This window comes from Rattus norvegicus, chromosome 2 (genome assembly GCF_036323735.1).
Source record: "Rattus norvegicus strain BN/NHsdMcwi chromosome 2, GRCr8, whole genome shotgun sequence".
In the NCBI taxonomy this organism is placed as follows: Eukaryota; Metazoa; Chordata; class Mammalia; order Rodentia; family Muridae; genus Rattus; species Rattus norvegicus.
Genome location: NC_086020.1, coordinates 152,354,156 through 152,368,945, shown reverse-complemented (window position 1 = coordinate 152,368,945; position 14,790 = coordinate 152,354,156). Strand labels below are relative to the sequence as shown.

General features: G+C 41.3%; 1 protein-coding gene across 7 annotated transcripts in view; it reads right to left on the bottom strand.

Moving 5' to 3' along the window:
* Lekr1 (leucine, glutamate and lysine rich 1) overlaps positions 1–14,790 on the bottom strand; it is a 181,387-nt gene that overhangs the window by 7,444 nt on the left and 159,153 nt on the right. The gene's annotated exons all lie outside the window — the stretch shown is intronic.

Sequence of the window (14,790 nt, the reverse complement as noted above, 5' to 3'; positions counted from 1 at the left end):
TCAGCCCTTGCCTTTGTAGGTGGGGGAATGAGCGTCCAGGGTTCCAGGGAACGGATGGTGGAACTGGGTCAGAGGTCCTCATCTATTTACACTGCATACACACATGGTCCCCACTCATTGAAATATCCATTGGTCTATTATTTGCTTCTGCTTGTTTTTAATTTTTAGAGGAACTGGAAACCACTGGCATTTGTGGCTTTGTCATCTGGCTCTCATCAACTCCACCTGAATACTGGTTGGAAGTCAGGGGTGGGGAAAGTATCAAGCCTTTAGCGAGGAAGATTGATTGATAAGGTGCGGTGTTAGAGTCATCGCATTTACTGCTCCTGACAGATCCACCACAGAAAGACCCAGAAGCCACAGTCAGTTACATAACTCGTTGAGAGCAATTTGGACCTGAAGTGGCAGAGGCCTGCTGCCTCTTGCCCTGTGCCTGTGTGAGGCGTGTACTTTAGTCATAATGTAGGCATACACATTCACGTCTAGGAGAAAAAACTGGTAAGATATTTTCATCTTATTTTCCCAAGAATTCTAAGCTCTATTAATTTGACCTTACTTTTAAAAAGGAGACTACTGTATTATTAATCTATTTACAGTATTTATATGTACAGTACTATATACATCTATATTTATCTATATGTATATACACTGTTTATCTATACATGCAATAAGCTGGCAAAATGTGTAGAAGTAATCAAATTTAAGTTGTTTTTAATTAATTGTATAAAATACCCCAGCTTAAGAAAACTTTGAGTCAGTTTTCACACACACACATGCACACACACACACACACACACACACACACGCAGGAGTAACAGGTGTACAATGTGAAGTCACGAGAGGAGGGATGGCAGGGGTACTCACTAGAGAAAAATAAGATCTAATCAACTCACTGCACTTGAATTTGAGCCTCAAAGGAAAGTAATACTCTACAGAAAACACACCCGAGGCAAGTCCTTTAGAAAATGGCTTCAGGCAAGTGGCAAGGGACGGGGAAGGTAGAGCGAGAGAAAGGCTTCCTCAGCAGCAGGTGCAGCTGGAGCGTGGTGCCAGCAGACTCCAGGCTGTGCTTTCCGCCAGCGAGGTCGAGCCAGCCAGCAAGTTCTCAGCTTGCACATTCCAATTCCTCCTGGCCACAGTCCAGCAGAGAAGATCAGTGAGGGGAGAGGGAAAGGGCTGGTGACTGTCTCAGCATGAGGCCCGCCACTGCAACCATCCTTCAAGATTATTAGCTTTCAGAACAAAGGATTAATTCTCTTTCTATTATTTCCCATCCAGGGGGCCTCGGAACTGAAGAAAGGATCCACGGTTGGGACTTTGACCTGTGCCAAAACACAGATTTCTTGGGTGGATATCCTAATGCCCTCCTTTTCTCTGCTGACTTTACTATGTCTTTCCCTAAATTAATACTACAACACAGTTTTGTCCAACAAATAGTGTAGGTGTTATAATGTCTTCAATTATAGTGTAAGATATGGAAACAGAACCTTGGAAAGGTTAGGAAATTGCTATTTGAGGAGTGGAGTGTGCCATTACTATGAGAGGACATGTGGATGTGACACAGCAGACACATTAGTGGAACATTCCATCCTGTGTGAGGAGAGTCAGGAACTAGGCTGTATAGTTTGCAGAAATTAGGCAAAAGGGCTGGGGTGTTCAGACTCTCTTTGCTTATTGGTTGGTTGGTTTGGCTTTGAGACAGAATCTCACTATGTAGTAGCTCTGGCTATCCTGAAACTCTCTCTAGACCAGGCTGGCCTCAGGCTCAGAGATCACTCGTGCCTCTGCCTCTCTGCCTCTGCCTCTCTCTGCCTCTGCCTCTCAAACGCCAACACTAAAGGCATACATGTGTTACTACATCTGGCTGTGGCAGACTTTTAATATGTATTTTTACTGAGTAACATGAAAAAATATGTAAGCTAGAATATGCTTGATGAGGCTGGAACTCAGCAGCCAACTTGAGGATGACCAGTGAGGTCACTGTACTCTACGTGTCCGAGACAAGACGATCCTGAGCTACATTTTACCTTAGCATGGTCAAGTAATTATTACCTAATTGCAACAGACCTAGAAGTCAAAATGAAGTGGCAGGCATGCACCAGGTAAAGAAGGCAAAGTAGGGCTCCCAAGCAAAGGGAGCAGCAAGAGAGACACATCCAGGAATGGAGCATGGCTGCTAGAAGACTCAGCTTACAGACACAGGAGAAGAGACCAGCACTGAGGTGGGAAGAAGTGAGCGAGTCAGAGAAGGAGAACTTTGGCAGTATGTTATTGCTGGAGATTTTACTTGGCTCTGAGAGGAACAGCTGGATCAGGAGGAGATGTTTCAAGCAGGGCACTGGCACGGCCACATTGGCATGAAAAGAAGCTCACCAGGCCAGCTTTGTGAAAGACATTGCAGGGTGGGGCAAGGGGCAAGGTGGGAAAGAGTATAGCAGGGACTCAAAGTTTTTATAGAGGAGGTTCTTTCTGTCCTGAGTGCTGGGTTAGTGTGGCCTAGGGAAGGGAGAATTACTGCTCTGGTCCTAAAGCCCATGCATTGCTGCTGAACACTGTCTATGCTGTCTCAGACAAAAGGCCACTTCAATTGGACTTAAAATAATTAATTGCTTAATTGAACTCCCACTGAGTCAGTAGGTAAAAAAAAAATTAAATTAGCTCATCATGCATTTAAACTTTCTAATATTCAAAGTAGCTGCTTCCCTACTTTTTGAAAGGTAAGAGTGACTGGTTTATATCTTTTCATTTTACCCTTAGAAACAACTGAGTATTTTCAGTTGTAAACAGAGAAGAAGCAAGAGAAGGCTTTGCTGTGTGACCTGGTTATTGTGAAGGGAGAATCCTGGTTGTGGTGTTTCTGAGTCAGCTGTATCTGGCATAGCTGGGCAGAGGTGGGCAGATGCCAGGAAAGAGGTCTTCACTGAAGAAAAAACACAGATGCCCTTGTTCATGGTTTACACTAACAAGGTCCCGACCAGTCACGAGATGAGAGAGGACACAGTCTCTGCCAGCTCTAACCAGACAGAACTCAGGAAAGTGGGTTTCCAGCCAGCTGTGTTGGGGAGGAAGGTGCAATTGAGGTGAAGGAGTCTCTATGGACAAGGTATGGAAAGTAGACAGATGAGTAAGAGTTAGTGAAATATGTGCTCGCCTCCAGCCAGCCAGTCGGCCCAGCACTGCAGAAGGACAATGGACATGGCTTTTTGGTAAACTAGGAATGAGAAACTAAATAAAATTTTAGGAAACAAGACAGATGTCAGGCAGAAATATTAAAATTATATACTCAGGCTTGCAAACAATAAAAACCAACTATTTTAAGCTTCTCAGAATAAAAGTCATAGAAATAACAAAATTCCTCAGAATAATGGTCTTCAAGAGTCAATTTTTCAAGACAAGGGAGAAGAGCCTAAAAGATACATTATTTAGGATTTCCTCTTCTAAATCAACAATCCAATTTTAATATCTTGTCACTGTTAATTAAGTGTAACAAAGCGATGTCTCCATATGTCTTCCCAACGTGCCGCTGTCCTGACATCTTCCTTTTTTACAAGTAGAGATGCCCTTGCTGAGCCCACATCTGCGCATGCTCCATGGCCAAACTCTTGGGTTCTCAGCTCATCTGTCCCCGCTGTCAGGCAGCCAAGTAAGCAAGATCCTTGAAAGCTTTACTCTTTGGAAGAGAGACTGATGCTGTAATTTTGTGTCTCAGGGTTGAGAATCACTTGTTTGATAACTTACTGACTAGACTTGGGTTTCTTATTCTCCTACATAGAATTACCAGAGAGGCACGTGCCATTTTCTCTACATCAACTACATATGCATTTGAAGTAAATACATACTCCCAAATGAAAGAAATCCCTTTTGAAAATAAGCCATTTGTGCTTGCAAATGCTATGTATCCATAAAATTCTACCTTACAGGTTTACATAAATCCATCATCACCGAGTTTTATCAAATTCTCCTACATAAATGCTTTTTTGAAGCAGAGTTCATATTTGGAAGCAGTTTCAGATATCAAAAGGTTTAAGATCACCCATGAGACCAATATTTTAGAAGGTTACTTAAGATCCCTACTCAGCTCTTCTGACTCCCCACAGGTCACCACTGTGCTAACAGTTTGGAGACTCCTTCTCCCGAGTCGGCAGCACATCGCTTCGACTTTTACTTTCTTTTATTGTTTCTTAAGCACAAGCAAACACAGGATGTGAGGCAAAGCAACCTAGCAATAAAAACAGGTGTGTTGATGCAAATACAGACTGACAATCCTTCAGCCACAATTCTGACATTTGAATGCTCCAAAAAGGAAAACACTGCAAGTCAACACATTTGGTGACTGAATCTGGCTGGACTAATTATGTATTCATTTATTTCTGGTTGTCGTCTTTCATATTAGAGACAGTTCTAATAATTAAGCTTTGGTTTGTGATTGAAGAATGAGTTCCCAAATGACAGGTGAGTGTGTGTGTGTGTGTGTGTGTGTGTGTGTGTGTGTGTGTGTGTTCGGTTATTGCCTAGCACGTTTCTGGGCTGGTAGACTGGGCGTGGATATAGCCACTGTACTAGATACCCCAATGGCCAGTATACATAGGCTCTTCTAAGTTCTTGGTTGTCTGGGTCATGGAAAAGGAGTTTGTGATTAGGACTGGCTATCTCCCACTTGCTCTTTACAGCTCTTTGTCTGTTCCTTGCTCTGATGTATTCTCACACAGTGTCTTTCTCATTCTGCTAGAGAGAACACGTCAGGTTTCTTTCTAGGCAGGTGCAGGAGATATGGTGGGGGGTGGTGGTGGCTGTCCCTGAAAATTAATTTGCTCCTTTTACTCTCCTTTTTTGGGCTCCACTCCTTGATTCCTGTCTTCAGAGGTGTTTTTTTGTCTCCCTTTTCTGAGCCTCCTTGTGGTAGGATGTAATTAGGTCTCTTCTTTGGGATCCCCTCACCGACAATGGGTCCTAGGCTTCACTTTTTATTTGGGGGCAGGGCAGTAAGGTAGAGACAAACACAGCCTTTCCACTCTCCATGGAATTCTCCATGCCTAACCAGGAGCACTGTTTTCTATTTTCAAACTTTGTAAACTACCATTAGATGGGCCATAAGAACTGCAGAATTTGAAACCTCTGCCTCTCTTACTCTCTTTTCTATGGTCTTAAAACAACAAAAAGTTTGAGTTCTCTGTTTTCCATTGGATCTACTTTAAACAAATTACCCTCTCCCTCTAAATCCCATGATCATCATGAAGCCCCTTACATTGGGTCACACTGTCTTAAAAGAATCCATGTGGAACTCACATGAGGGAGGGGATCACTGTTACCAGAAACCCGTCTCATTTTAATTTGGCATAAATAACAGTGTACTATTTGCTAATATTAACTTCCTGTTCTCATTTTTTGTTTTTGATTTTCCAGTTTTTTAGTGTGTGCCTTTTTCCCAATAAGAACTTTCTGGCCCACACCCTCGGAACCCGGCCCACAGCAGCTCTCTGCTCCCAAACCCCGTGGGAGAGAGACCTCACCACATGGCCAGGTGGGCACTCCTGAGGCTGCAGAGCGGAAGAGACCACCAACACTGCCCACCCCTGCCCACATCCCTGGCCCAAGAGGAATCTGTATAAGGCCTCTGGGATCCCGTAGGGGAGGCCCCAGGAGCGGCAGGACCCCTGCGCCTGAGACACCGCCGGAACCTGAAGGAAACAGACCGGATAAACAGTTCTCTGCACCCAAATCCCATGGGAGGGAGAGCTAAACCTTCAGAGAGGCAGACACGCCTGGGAAACCAGAAGAGACTGCACTCTGCCCACATCCAGACGCCAGAGGAAAACACCAAACGACATCTGGAACCCTGGTGCACGGAGGCTCTCGGAAAGAGCGGCGCAGATCTTCCCGGTTGCTGCCGCCGCGGAGAGGACTTAGGCAATACCCCACGAGCAAACTTGAGCCTCCGGACCACAGTTCGGACCAACTTTTCTGCTGCAAGTGACCTGCCTGGTGAACTCCAGACATAGGCCCACAGGAACAGCTGAAGACCTGTAGAGAGGAAAAACTACACGCCCGAAAGCAGAACACTCTGTCCCCATGACTGGCTGAAAGAAAACAGGAAAACAGGTCTACAGCACTTCTGACACACAGGCTTATAGGACAGTCTAGCCACTGTCAGAAATAGCAGAACAAAGTAACACTAGAGATAATCTGATGGCGAGAGGCAAGCGCAGGAACCCAAGCAACAGAAACCAACACTACATGGCATCATCGGAGCCCAATTCTCCTACCAAAACAAACATGGAATATCCAAACACACCAGAAAAGCAAAATCTAGTTTCAAAATAATATTTGATCATGATGCTGGAGGACTTCAAGAAAGACGTGAAGAACTCACTTAGAGAACAAGTAGAAGCCTACAGAGAGGAATCGCAAAAATGCCTGAAAGAATTCCAGGAAAACATGAATAAACAAGTAGAAACCCATAGAGAGGAGACACAAAAATCCCTGAAAGAATTCCAGGAAAACACAATCAAACAGTTGAAGGAATTAAAAATGGAAATAGAAGCAATCAAGAAAGAACACATGGAAACAACCCTGGATATAGAAAATCAAAAGAAGAGACAAGGAGCTGTAGATACAAGCTTCACCAACAGAATACAAGAGATGGAAGAGAGAATCTCGGGAGCAGAAGATTCCATAGAAATCATTGACTCAACTGTCAAAGATAATGTAAAGCGGAAAAAGCTACTGGTCCAAAACATACAGGAAATCCAGGACTCAATGAGAAGATCAAACCTAAGGATAATAGGTATAGAAGAGAGTGAAGACTCCCAGCTCAAAGGACCAGTAAATATCTTCAACAAAATCATAGAAGAAAACTTCCCTAACCTAAAAAAAGAGATACCCATAGACATACAAGAAGCCTACAGAACTCCAAATAGATTGGACCAGAAAAGAAACACCTCCCGTCACATAATTGTCAAAACACCAAATGCACAAAATAAAGAAAGAATATTAAAAGCAGTAAGGGAAAAAGGTCAAGTAACATATAAAGGGAGACCTATCAGAATCACACCAGACTTCTCGCCAGAAACTATGAAGGCCAGAAGATCCTGGACTGATGTCATACAGACCCTAAGAGAACACAAATGCCAGCCCAGGTTACTGTATCCAGCAAAACTCTCAATTAACATTGATGGAGAAACCAAGATGTTCCATGACAAAACCAAATTTACACAATATCTTTCTACAAATCCAGCACTACAAAGGATAATAAATGGTAAAGCCCAACATAAGGAGGCAAGCTATACCCTAGAAGAAGCAAGAAACTAATCGTCTTGGCAACAAAACAAAGAGAATGAAAGCACACAAACATAACCTCACATCCAAATATGAATATAAAGGGAAACAATAATCACTATTCCTTAATATCTCTCAATATCAATGGCCTCAACTCCCCAATAAAAAGACATAGATTAACAAACTGGATACGCAACGAGGACCCTGCATTCTGCTGCCTACAGGAAACACACCTCAGACACAAAGACAGACACTACCTCAGAGTGAAAGGCTGGAAAACAACTTTCCAAGCAAATGGTCAGAAGAAGCAAGCTGGAGTAGCCATTCTAATATCAAATAAAATCAATTTCCAACTAAAAGTCATCAAAAAAGATGAGGAAGGACACTTCATATTCATCAAAGGAAAAATCCACCAAGATGAACTCTCAATCCTAAATATCTATGCCCCAAATACAAGGGCACCTACATACGTAAAAGAAACCTTACTAAAGCTCAAAACACACATTGCACCTCACACAATAATAGTGGGAGATTTCAACACCCCACTCTCATCAATGGACAGATCATGGAAACAGAAATTAAACAGTGATGTCGACAGACTAAGAGAAGTCATGAGCCAAATGGACTTAACGGATATTTATAGAACATTCTATCCTAAAGCAAAAGGATATACCTTCTTCTCAGCTCCTCATGGTACTTTCTCCAAAATTGACCATATAATTGGTCAAAAAACGGGCCTCAACAGGTACAGAAAGATAGAAATAATCCCATGCGTGCTATCGGACCACCACGGCCTAAAACTGGTCTTCAATAACAATAAGGGAAGAATGCCCACATATACGTGGAAATTGAACAATGCTCTACTCAATGATAACCTGGTCAAGGAAGAAATAAAGAAAGAAATTAAAAACTTTTTAGAATTTAATGAAAATGAAGATACAACATACCCAAACTTATGGGACACAATGAAAGCTGTGCTAAGAGGAAAACTCATAGCGCTGAGTGCCTGCAGAAAGAAACAGGAAAGAGCATATGTCAGCAGCTTGACAGCACACCTAAAAGCGCTAGAACAAAAAGAAGCAAATACACCCAGGAGGAGTAGAAGGCAGGAAATAATCAAACTCAGAGCTGAAATCAACCAAGTAGAAACAAAAAGGACCATAGAAAGAATCAACAGAACCAAAAGTTGGTTCTTTGAGAAAATCAACAAGATAGATAAACCCTTAGCCATACTAACGAGAGGACACAGAGAGTGCGTCCAAATTAACAAAATCAGAAATGAAAAGGGAGACATAACTACAGATTCAGAGGAAATTCAAAAAATCATCAGATCTTACTATAAAAGCCTATATTCAACAAAACTTGAAAATCTTCAGGAAATGGACAATTTCCTAGACAGATACCAGGTATCGAAGTTAAATCAGGAACAGATAAACCAGTTAAACAACCCCATAACTCCTAAGGAAATAGAAGCAGTCATTAAAGGTCTCCCAACCAAAAAGAGCCCAGGTCCAGACGGGTTTAGTGCAGAATTCTATCAAACCTTCATAGAAGACCTCATACCAATATTATCCAAACTATTCCACAAAATTGAAACAGATGGAGCCCTACCGAATTCCTTCTACGAAGCCACAATTACTCTTATACCTAAACCACACAAAGACACAACAAAGAAAGAGAACTTCAGACCAATTTCCCTTATGAATATCGACGCAAAAATACTCAATAAAATTCTGGCAAACCGAATCCAAGAGCACATCAAAACAATCATCCACCATGATCAAGTAGGCTTCATCCCAGGCATGCAGGGATGGTTTAATATAAGGAAAACCATCAACGTGATCCATTATATAAACAAACTGAAAGAACAGAACCACATGATCATTTCATTAGATGCTGAGAAAGCATTTGACAAAATTCAACACCCCTTCATGATAAAAGTCCTGGAAAGAATAGGAATTCAAGGCCCATACCTAAACATAGTAAAAGCCATATACAGCAAACCAGTTGCTAACATTAAACTAAATGGAGAGAAACTTGAAGCAATCCCACTAAAATCAGGGACTAGACAAGGCTGCCCACTCTCTCCCTACTTATTCAATATAGTTCTTGAAGTTCTAGCCAGAGCAATCAGACAACAAAAGGAGGTCAAGGGGATACAGATCGGAAAAGAAGAGGTCAAAATATCACTATTTGCAGATGACATGATAGTATATTTAAGTGATCCCAAAAGTTCCACCAGAGAACTAATAAAGCTGATAAACAACTTCAGCAAAGTGGCTGGGTATAAAATTAACTCAAATAAATCAGTTGCCTTCCTCTACACAAAAGAGAAACAAGCCGAGAAAGAAATTAGGGAAACGACACCCTTCATAATAGACCCAAATAATATAAAGTACCTCGGTGTGACTTTAACCAAGCAAGTAAAAGATCTGTACAATAAGAACTTCAAGACACTGAGGAAAGAAATTGAAGAAGACCTCAGAAGATGGAAAGATCTCCCATGCTCATGGATTGGCAGGATTAATATAGTAAAAATGGCCATTTCACCAAAAGCAATCTACAGATTCAATGCAATCCCCATCAAAATACCAATCCAATTCTTTAAAGAGTTAGACAGAACAATTTGCAAATTCATCTGGAATAACAAAAAACCCAGGATAGCTAAAGCTATCCTCAACAATAAAAGGACTTCAGGGGGAATCACTATCCCTGAACTCAAGCAGTATTACAGAGCAATAGTGATAAAAACTGCATGGTATTGGTACAGAGACAGACAGATAGACCAATGGAATAGAATTGAAGACCCAGAAATGAACCCACACACCTATGGTCACTTGATTTTTGACAAAGGAGCCAAAACCATCCAATGGAAAAAAGATAGCATTTTCAGCAAATGGTGCTGGTTCAACTGGAGGGCAACATGTAGAAGAATGCAGATCGATCCATGCTTATCACCCTGTACAAAGCTTAAGTCCAAGTGGATCAAGGACCTCCACATCAAACCAGACACACTCAAACTAATAGAAGAAAAACTAGGGAAGCATCTGGAACACATGGGCACTGGAAAAAATTTCCTGAACAAAACACCAATGGCTTATGCTCTAAGATCAAGAATCGACAAATGGGATCTCATAAAACTGCAAAGCTTCTGTAAGGCAAAGGACACTGTGGTTAGGACAAAACGGCAACCAACAGATTGGGAAAAGATCTTTACCAATCCTACAACAGATAGAGGCCTTATATCCAAAATATACAAAGAACTCAAGAAGTTAGACCGCAGGGAAACAAATAACCCTATTAAAAAATGGGGTTCAGAGCTAAACAAAGAATTCACAACTGAGGAATGCCGAATGGCTGAGAAACACCTAAAGAAATGTTCAACATCTTTAGTCATAAGGGAAATGCAAATCAAAACAACCCTGAGATTTCACCTCACACCAGTGCGATTGGCTAAGATCAAAAACTCAGGTGACAGCAGATGCTGGCGAGGATGCAGAGAAAGAGGAACACTCCTCCATTGTTGGTGGGATTGCAGACTGGTACAACCATTCTGGAAATCAGTCTGGAGGTTCCTCAGAAAATTGGACATTGAACTGCCTGAGGATCCAGCTATACCTCTCTTGGGCATATACCCAAAAGATGCCTCAACATATAAAAGAGACACGTGCTCCACTATGTTCATCGCAGCCTTATTTATAATAGCCAGAAAATGGAAAGAACCCAGATGCCCTTCAACAGAGGAATGGATACAGAAAATGTGGTACATCTACACAATGGAATATTACTCAGCTATCAAAAACAACGAGTTTATGAAATTCGTAGGCAAATGGTTGGAACTGGAAAATATCATCCTGAGTGAGCTAACCCAATCACAGAAAGACATACATGGTATGCACTCATTGATAAGTGGCTATTAGCCCAAATGCTTGAATTACCCTAGATCCCTAGAACAAACGAAACTCAAGACGGATGATCAAAATGTGAATGCTTCACTCCTTCTTTAAAGGAGGAAAAAGAATACCCTTGGCAGGGAAGGGAGAGGCAAAGATTAAAACAGAGACTGAAGGAACACCCATTCAGAGCCTGCCCCACATTTGGCCCATACATATACAGCCACCCAATTAGACAAGATGGATGAAGCAAAGAAGTGCAGACCGACAGGAGCCGGATGTAGATCGCTCCTGAGAGACACAGCCAGAATACAGCAAATACAGAGGCGAATGCCAGCAGCAAACCACTGAACTGAGAATAGGTCCCCTATTGAAGGAATCAGAGAAAGAACTGGAAGAGCTTGAAGGGGCTCGAGACCCCAAAAGTACAACAATGCCAAGCAACCAGAGCTTCCAGGGACTAAGCCACTACCTAAAGACTATACATGGACTGACCCTGGACTCTGACCCCATAGGTAGCAATGAATATCCTAGTAAGAGCACCAGTGGAAGGGGAAGCCCTGGGTCCTGCTAAGACTGAACCCCCAGTGAACTAGTCTATGGGGGGAGGGCGGCAATGGGGGGAGGGTTGGGAGGGGAACACCCATAAGGAAGGGGAGGGGGGAGGGGGATGTTTGCCTGGAAACCGGGAAAGGGAATAACACTTGAAATGTATATAAGAAATACTCAAGTTAAAAAAAAAAAAAAAAAGAAACCTTACTAAAGCTCAAACTACACATTGCACCTCACACAATAATATTGGGAGATTTCAACACCCTACTCTCATCAATGGAGAGATCATGGGAACAGAAATTAAACAGAGACGTAGACAGACTAAGAGAAGTCATGAGCCAAATGGTCTTAACAGATATTTATAGAACATTCTATCCTAAAGCAAAAGGATATACCTTCTTCTCAGCTGCTCATGGTACTTTCTCCAAAATTGCCCAGATAGTTGGTCAAAAAATGGGCCTCAACAGGTACAGAAAGATAGAAATAATCCCATGCGTGCTATCAGACCACCACGGCCTAAAACTGGTCTTCAATAACAATAAGGGAAGAATGCCCACATATATTGGAAATTGAACAATGCTCTACTCAATGATAACCTATTCAAGGAAGAAATAAAGAAAGAAATTAAAAACTTTTTAGAATTTAATGAAAATGAAGGTACAACATACCCAAACTTATGGGACACAATGAAAGCTGTGCTAAGAGGAAAACTCATAGCGCTGAGTGCCTGCAGAAAGAAACAGGAAAGAGCATATGTCAGCAGCTTGACAGCACACCTAAAAGCTCTAAAGGAAAAAGAAGCAAATACACCCAGGAGGAGTAGAAGGCAGGAAATAATCAAACTCAGAGCTGAAATCAACCAAGTAGAAACAAAAAGGACCATAGAAAGAATCAACAGAACCAAAAGTTGGTTCTTTGAGAAAATCAACAAGATAGATAAACCCTTAGCCAGACTAACAAGAGGACCCAGAGAGTGTGTCCAAATTAACAAAATCAGAAATGAAAAGGGAGACATAACTACAGATTCAGAGGTAATTCAAAAAATCATCAGATCTTACTATAAAAGCCTATATTCAACAAAACTTGAAAATCTACAGGAAATGGACAATTTCCTAGACAAATACCAGGTACCGAAGTTAAATCAGGAACAGATAAACCAGTTAAACAACCCCATAACTCCTAAGGAAATAGAAGCAGTCATTAAAGGTCTCCCTTTACCAAAAACAGCCCAGGTCCAGACGGGTTTAGTGCAGAATTCTATCAAACCTTCATAGAAGACCTCATACCAATATTATCCAAACTATTCCACAAAATTAAAACAGATGGATCACTCCCGAATTCCTTCTATGAAGCCACAATTACTCTTATACCTAAACCATACAAAGACCCAACAAAGAAAGAGAACTTCAGACCAATTTCCCTTATGAATATCGACGCAAAAATACTCAATAAAATTCTGGCAAACCGAATCCAAGAGCACATCAAAACAATCATCCACCATGATCAAGTAGGCTTCATCCCAGGCATGCAGGGATGGTTTAATATACGGAAAACCATCAACGTGATCCATTATATAAACAAACTGAAAGATCAAAACCACATGATCATTTCATTAGATGCTGAGAAAGCATTTGACAAAATTCAACACCCCTTCATGATAAAAGTCCTGGAAAGAATAGGAATTCAAGGCCCATACCTAAACATAGTAAAAGCCATATATAGCAAACCAGTTGCTAACATTAAACTAAATGGAGAGAAACTTGAAGCAATCCCACTAAAATCAGGGACTAGACAAGGCTGCCCACTCTCTCCCTACTTATTCAATATAGTTCTTGAAGTTCTAGCCAGAGCAATCAGACAACAAAAGGAGGTCAAGGGGATACAGATCGGAAAAGAAGAAGTCAAAATATCACTATTTGCAGATGATATGATAGTTTATTTAAGTGATCCCAAAAGTTCCACCAGAGAACTAATAAAGCTGATAAACAACTTCAGCAAAGTGGCTGGGTATAAAATTAACTCAAATAAATCAGTAGCCTTCCTCTACACAAAAGAGAAACAAGCCGAGAAAGAAATTAGGGAAACGACACCCTTCATAATAGACCCAAATAATATAAAGTACCTCGGTGTGACTTTAACCAAGCAAGTAAAAGATCTGTACAATAAGAACTTCAAGACACTGAGGAAAGAAATTGAAGAAGACCTCAGAAGATGGAAAGATCTCCCATGCTCATGGATTGGCAGGATTAATATAGTAAAATGGCCATTTTACCAAAAGCAATCTACAGATTCAATGCAATCCCCATCAAAATACCAATCCAATTCTTCAAAGAGTTAGACAGAACAATTTGCAAATTCATCTGGAATAACAAAAAACCCAGGATAGCTAAAGCTATCCTCAACAATAAAAGGACTTCAGGGGGAATCACTATCCTTGACCTCAAGCAGTATTACAGAGCAATAGTGATAAAAACTGCATGGTATTGGTACAGAGACAGACAGATAGACCAATGGAATAGAATTGAAGACCCAGAAATGAACCCACACACCTATGGTCACTTGATTTTTGACAAAGGAGCCAAAACCATCCAATGGAAAAAAGATAGCATTTTCAGCAAATGGTGCTGGTTCAACTGGAGGGCAACATGTAGAAGAATGCAGATCGATCCATGCTTATCACCCTGTACAAAGCTTAAGTCCAAGTGGATCAAGGACCTCCACATCAAACCAGACACACTCAAACTAATAGAAGAAAAACTAGGGAAGCATCTGGAACACATGGGCACTGGAAAAAATTTCCTGAACAAAACACCAATGGCTTATGCTCTAAGATCAAGAATCGACAAATGGGATCTCATAAAACTACAAAGCTTCTGTAAGGCAAAGGACACTGTGGTTAGGACAAAACGGCAACCAACAGATTGGGAAAAGATCTTTACCAATCCTACAACAGATAGAGGCCTTATATCCAAAATATACAAAGAACTCAAGAAGTTAGACCGCAGGGAAACAAATAACCCTATTAAAAAATGGGGTTCAGAGCTAAACAAAGAATTCACAACTGAGGAAT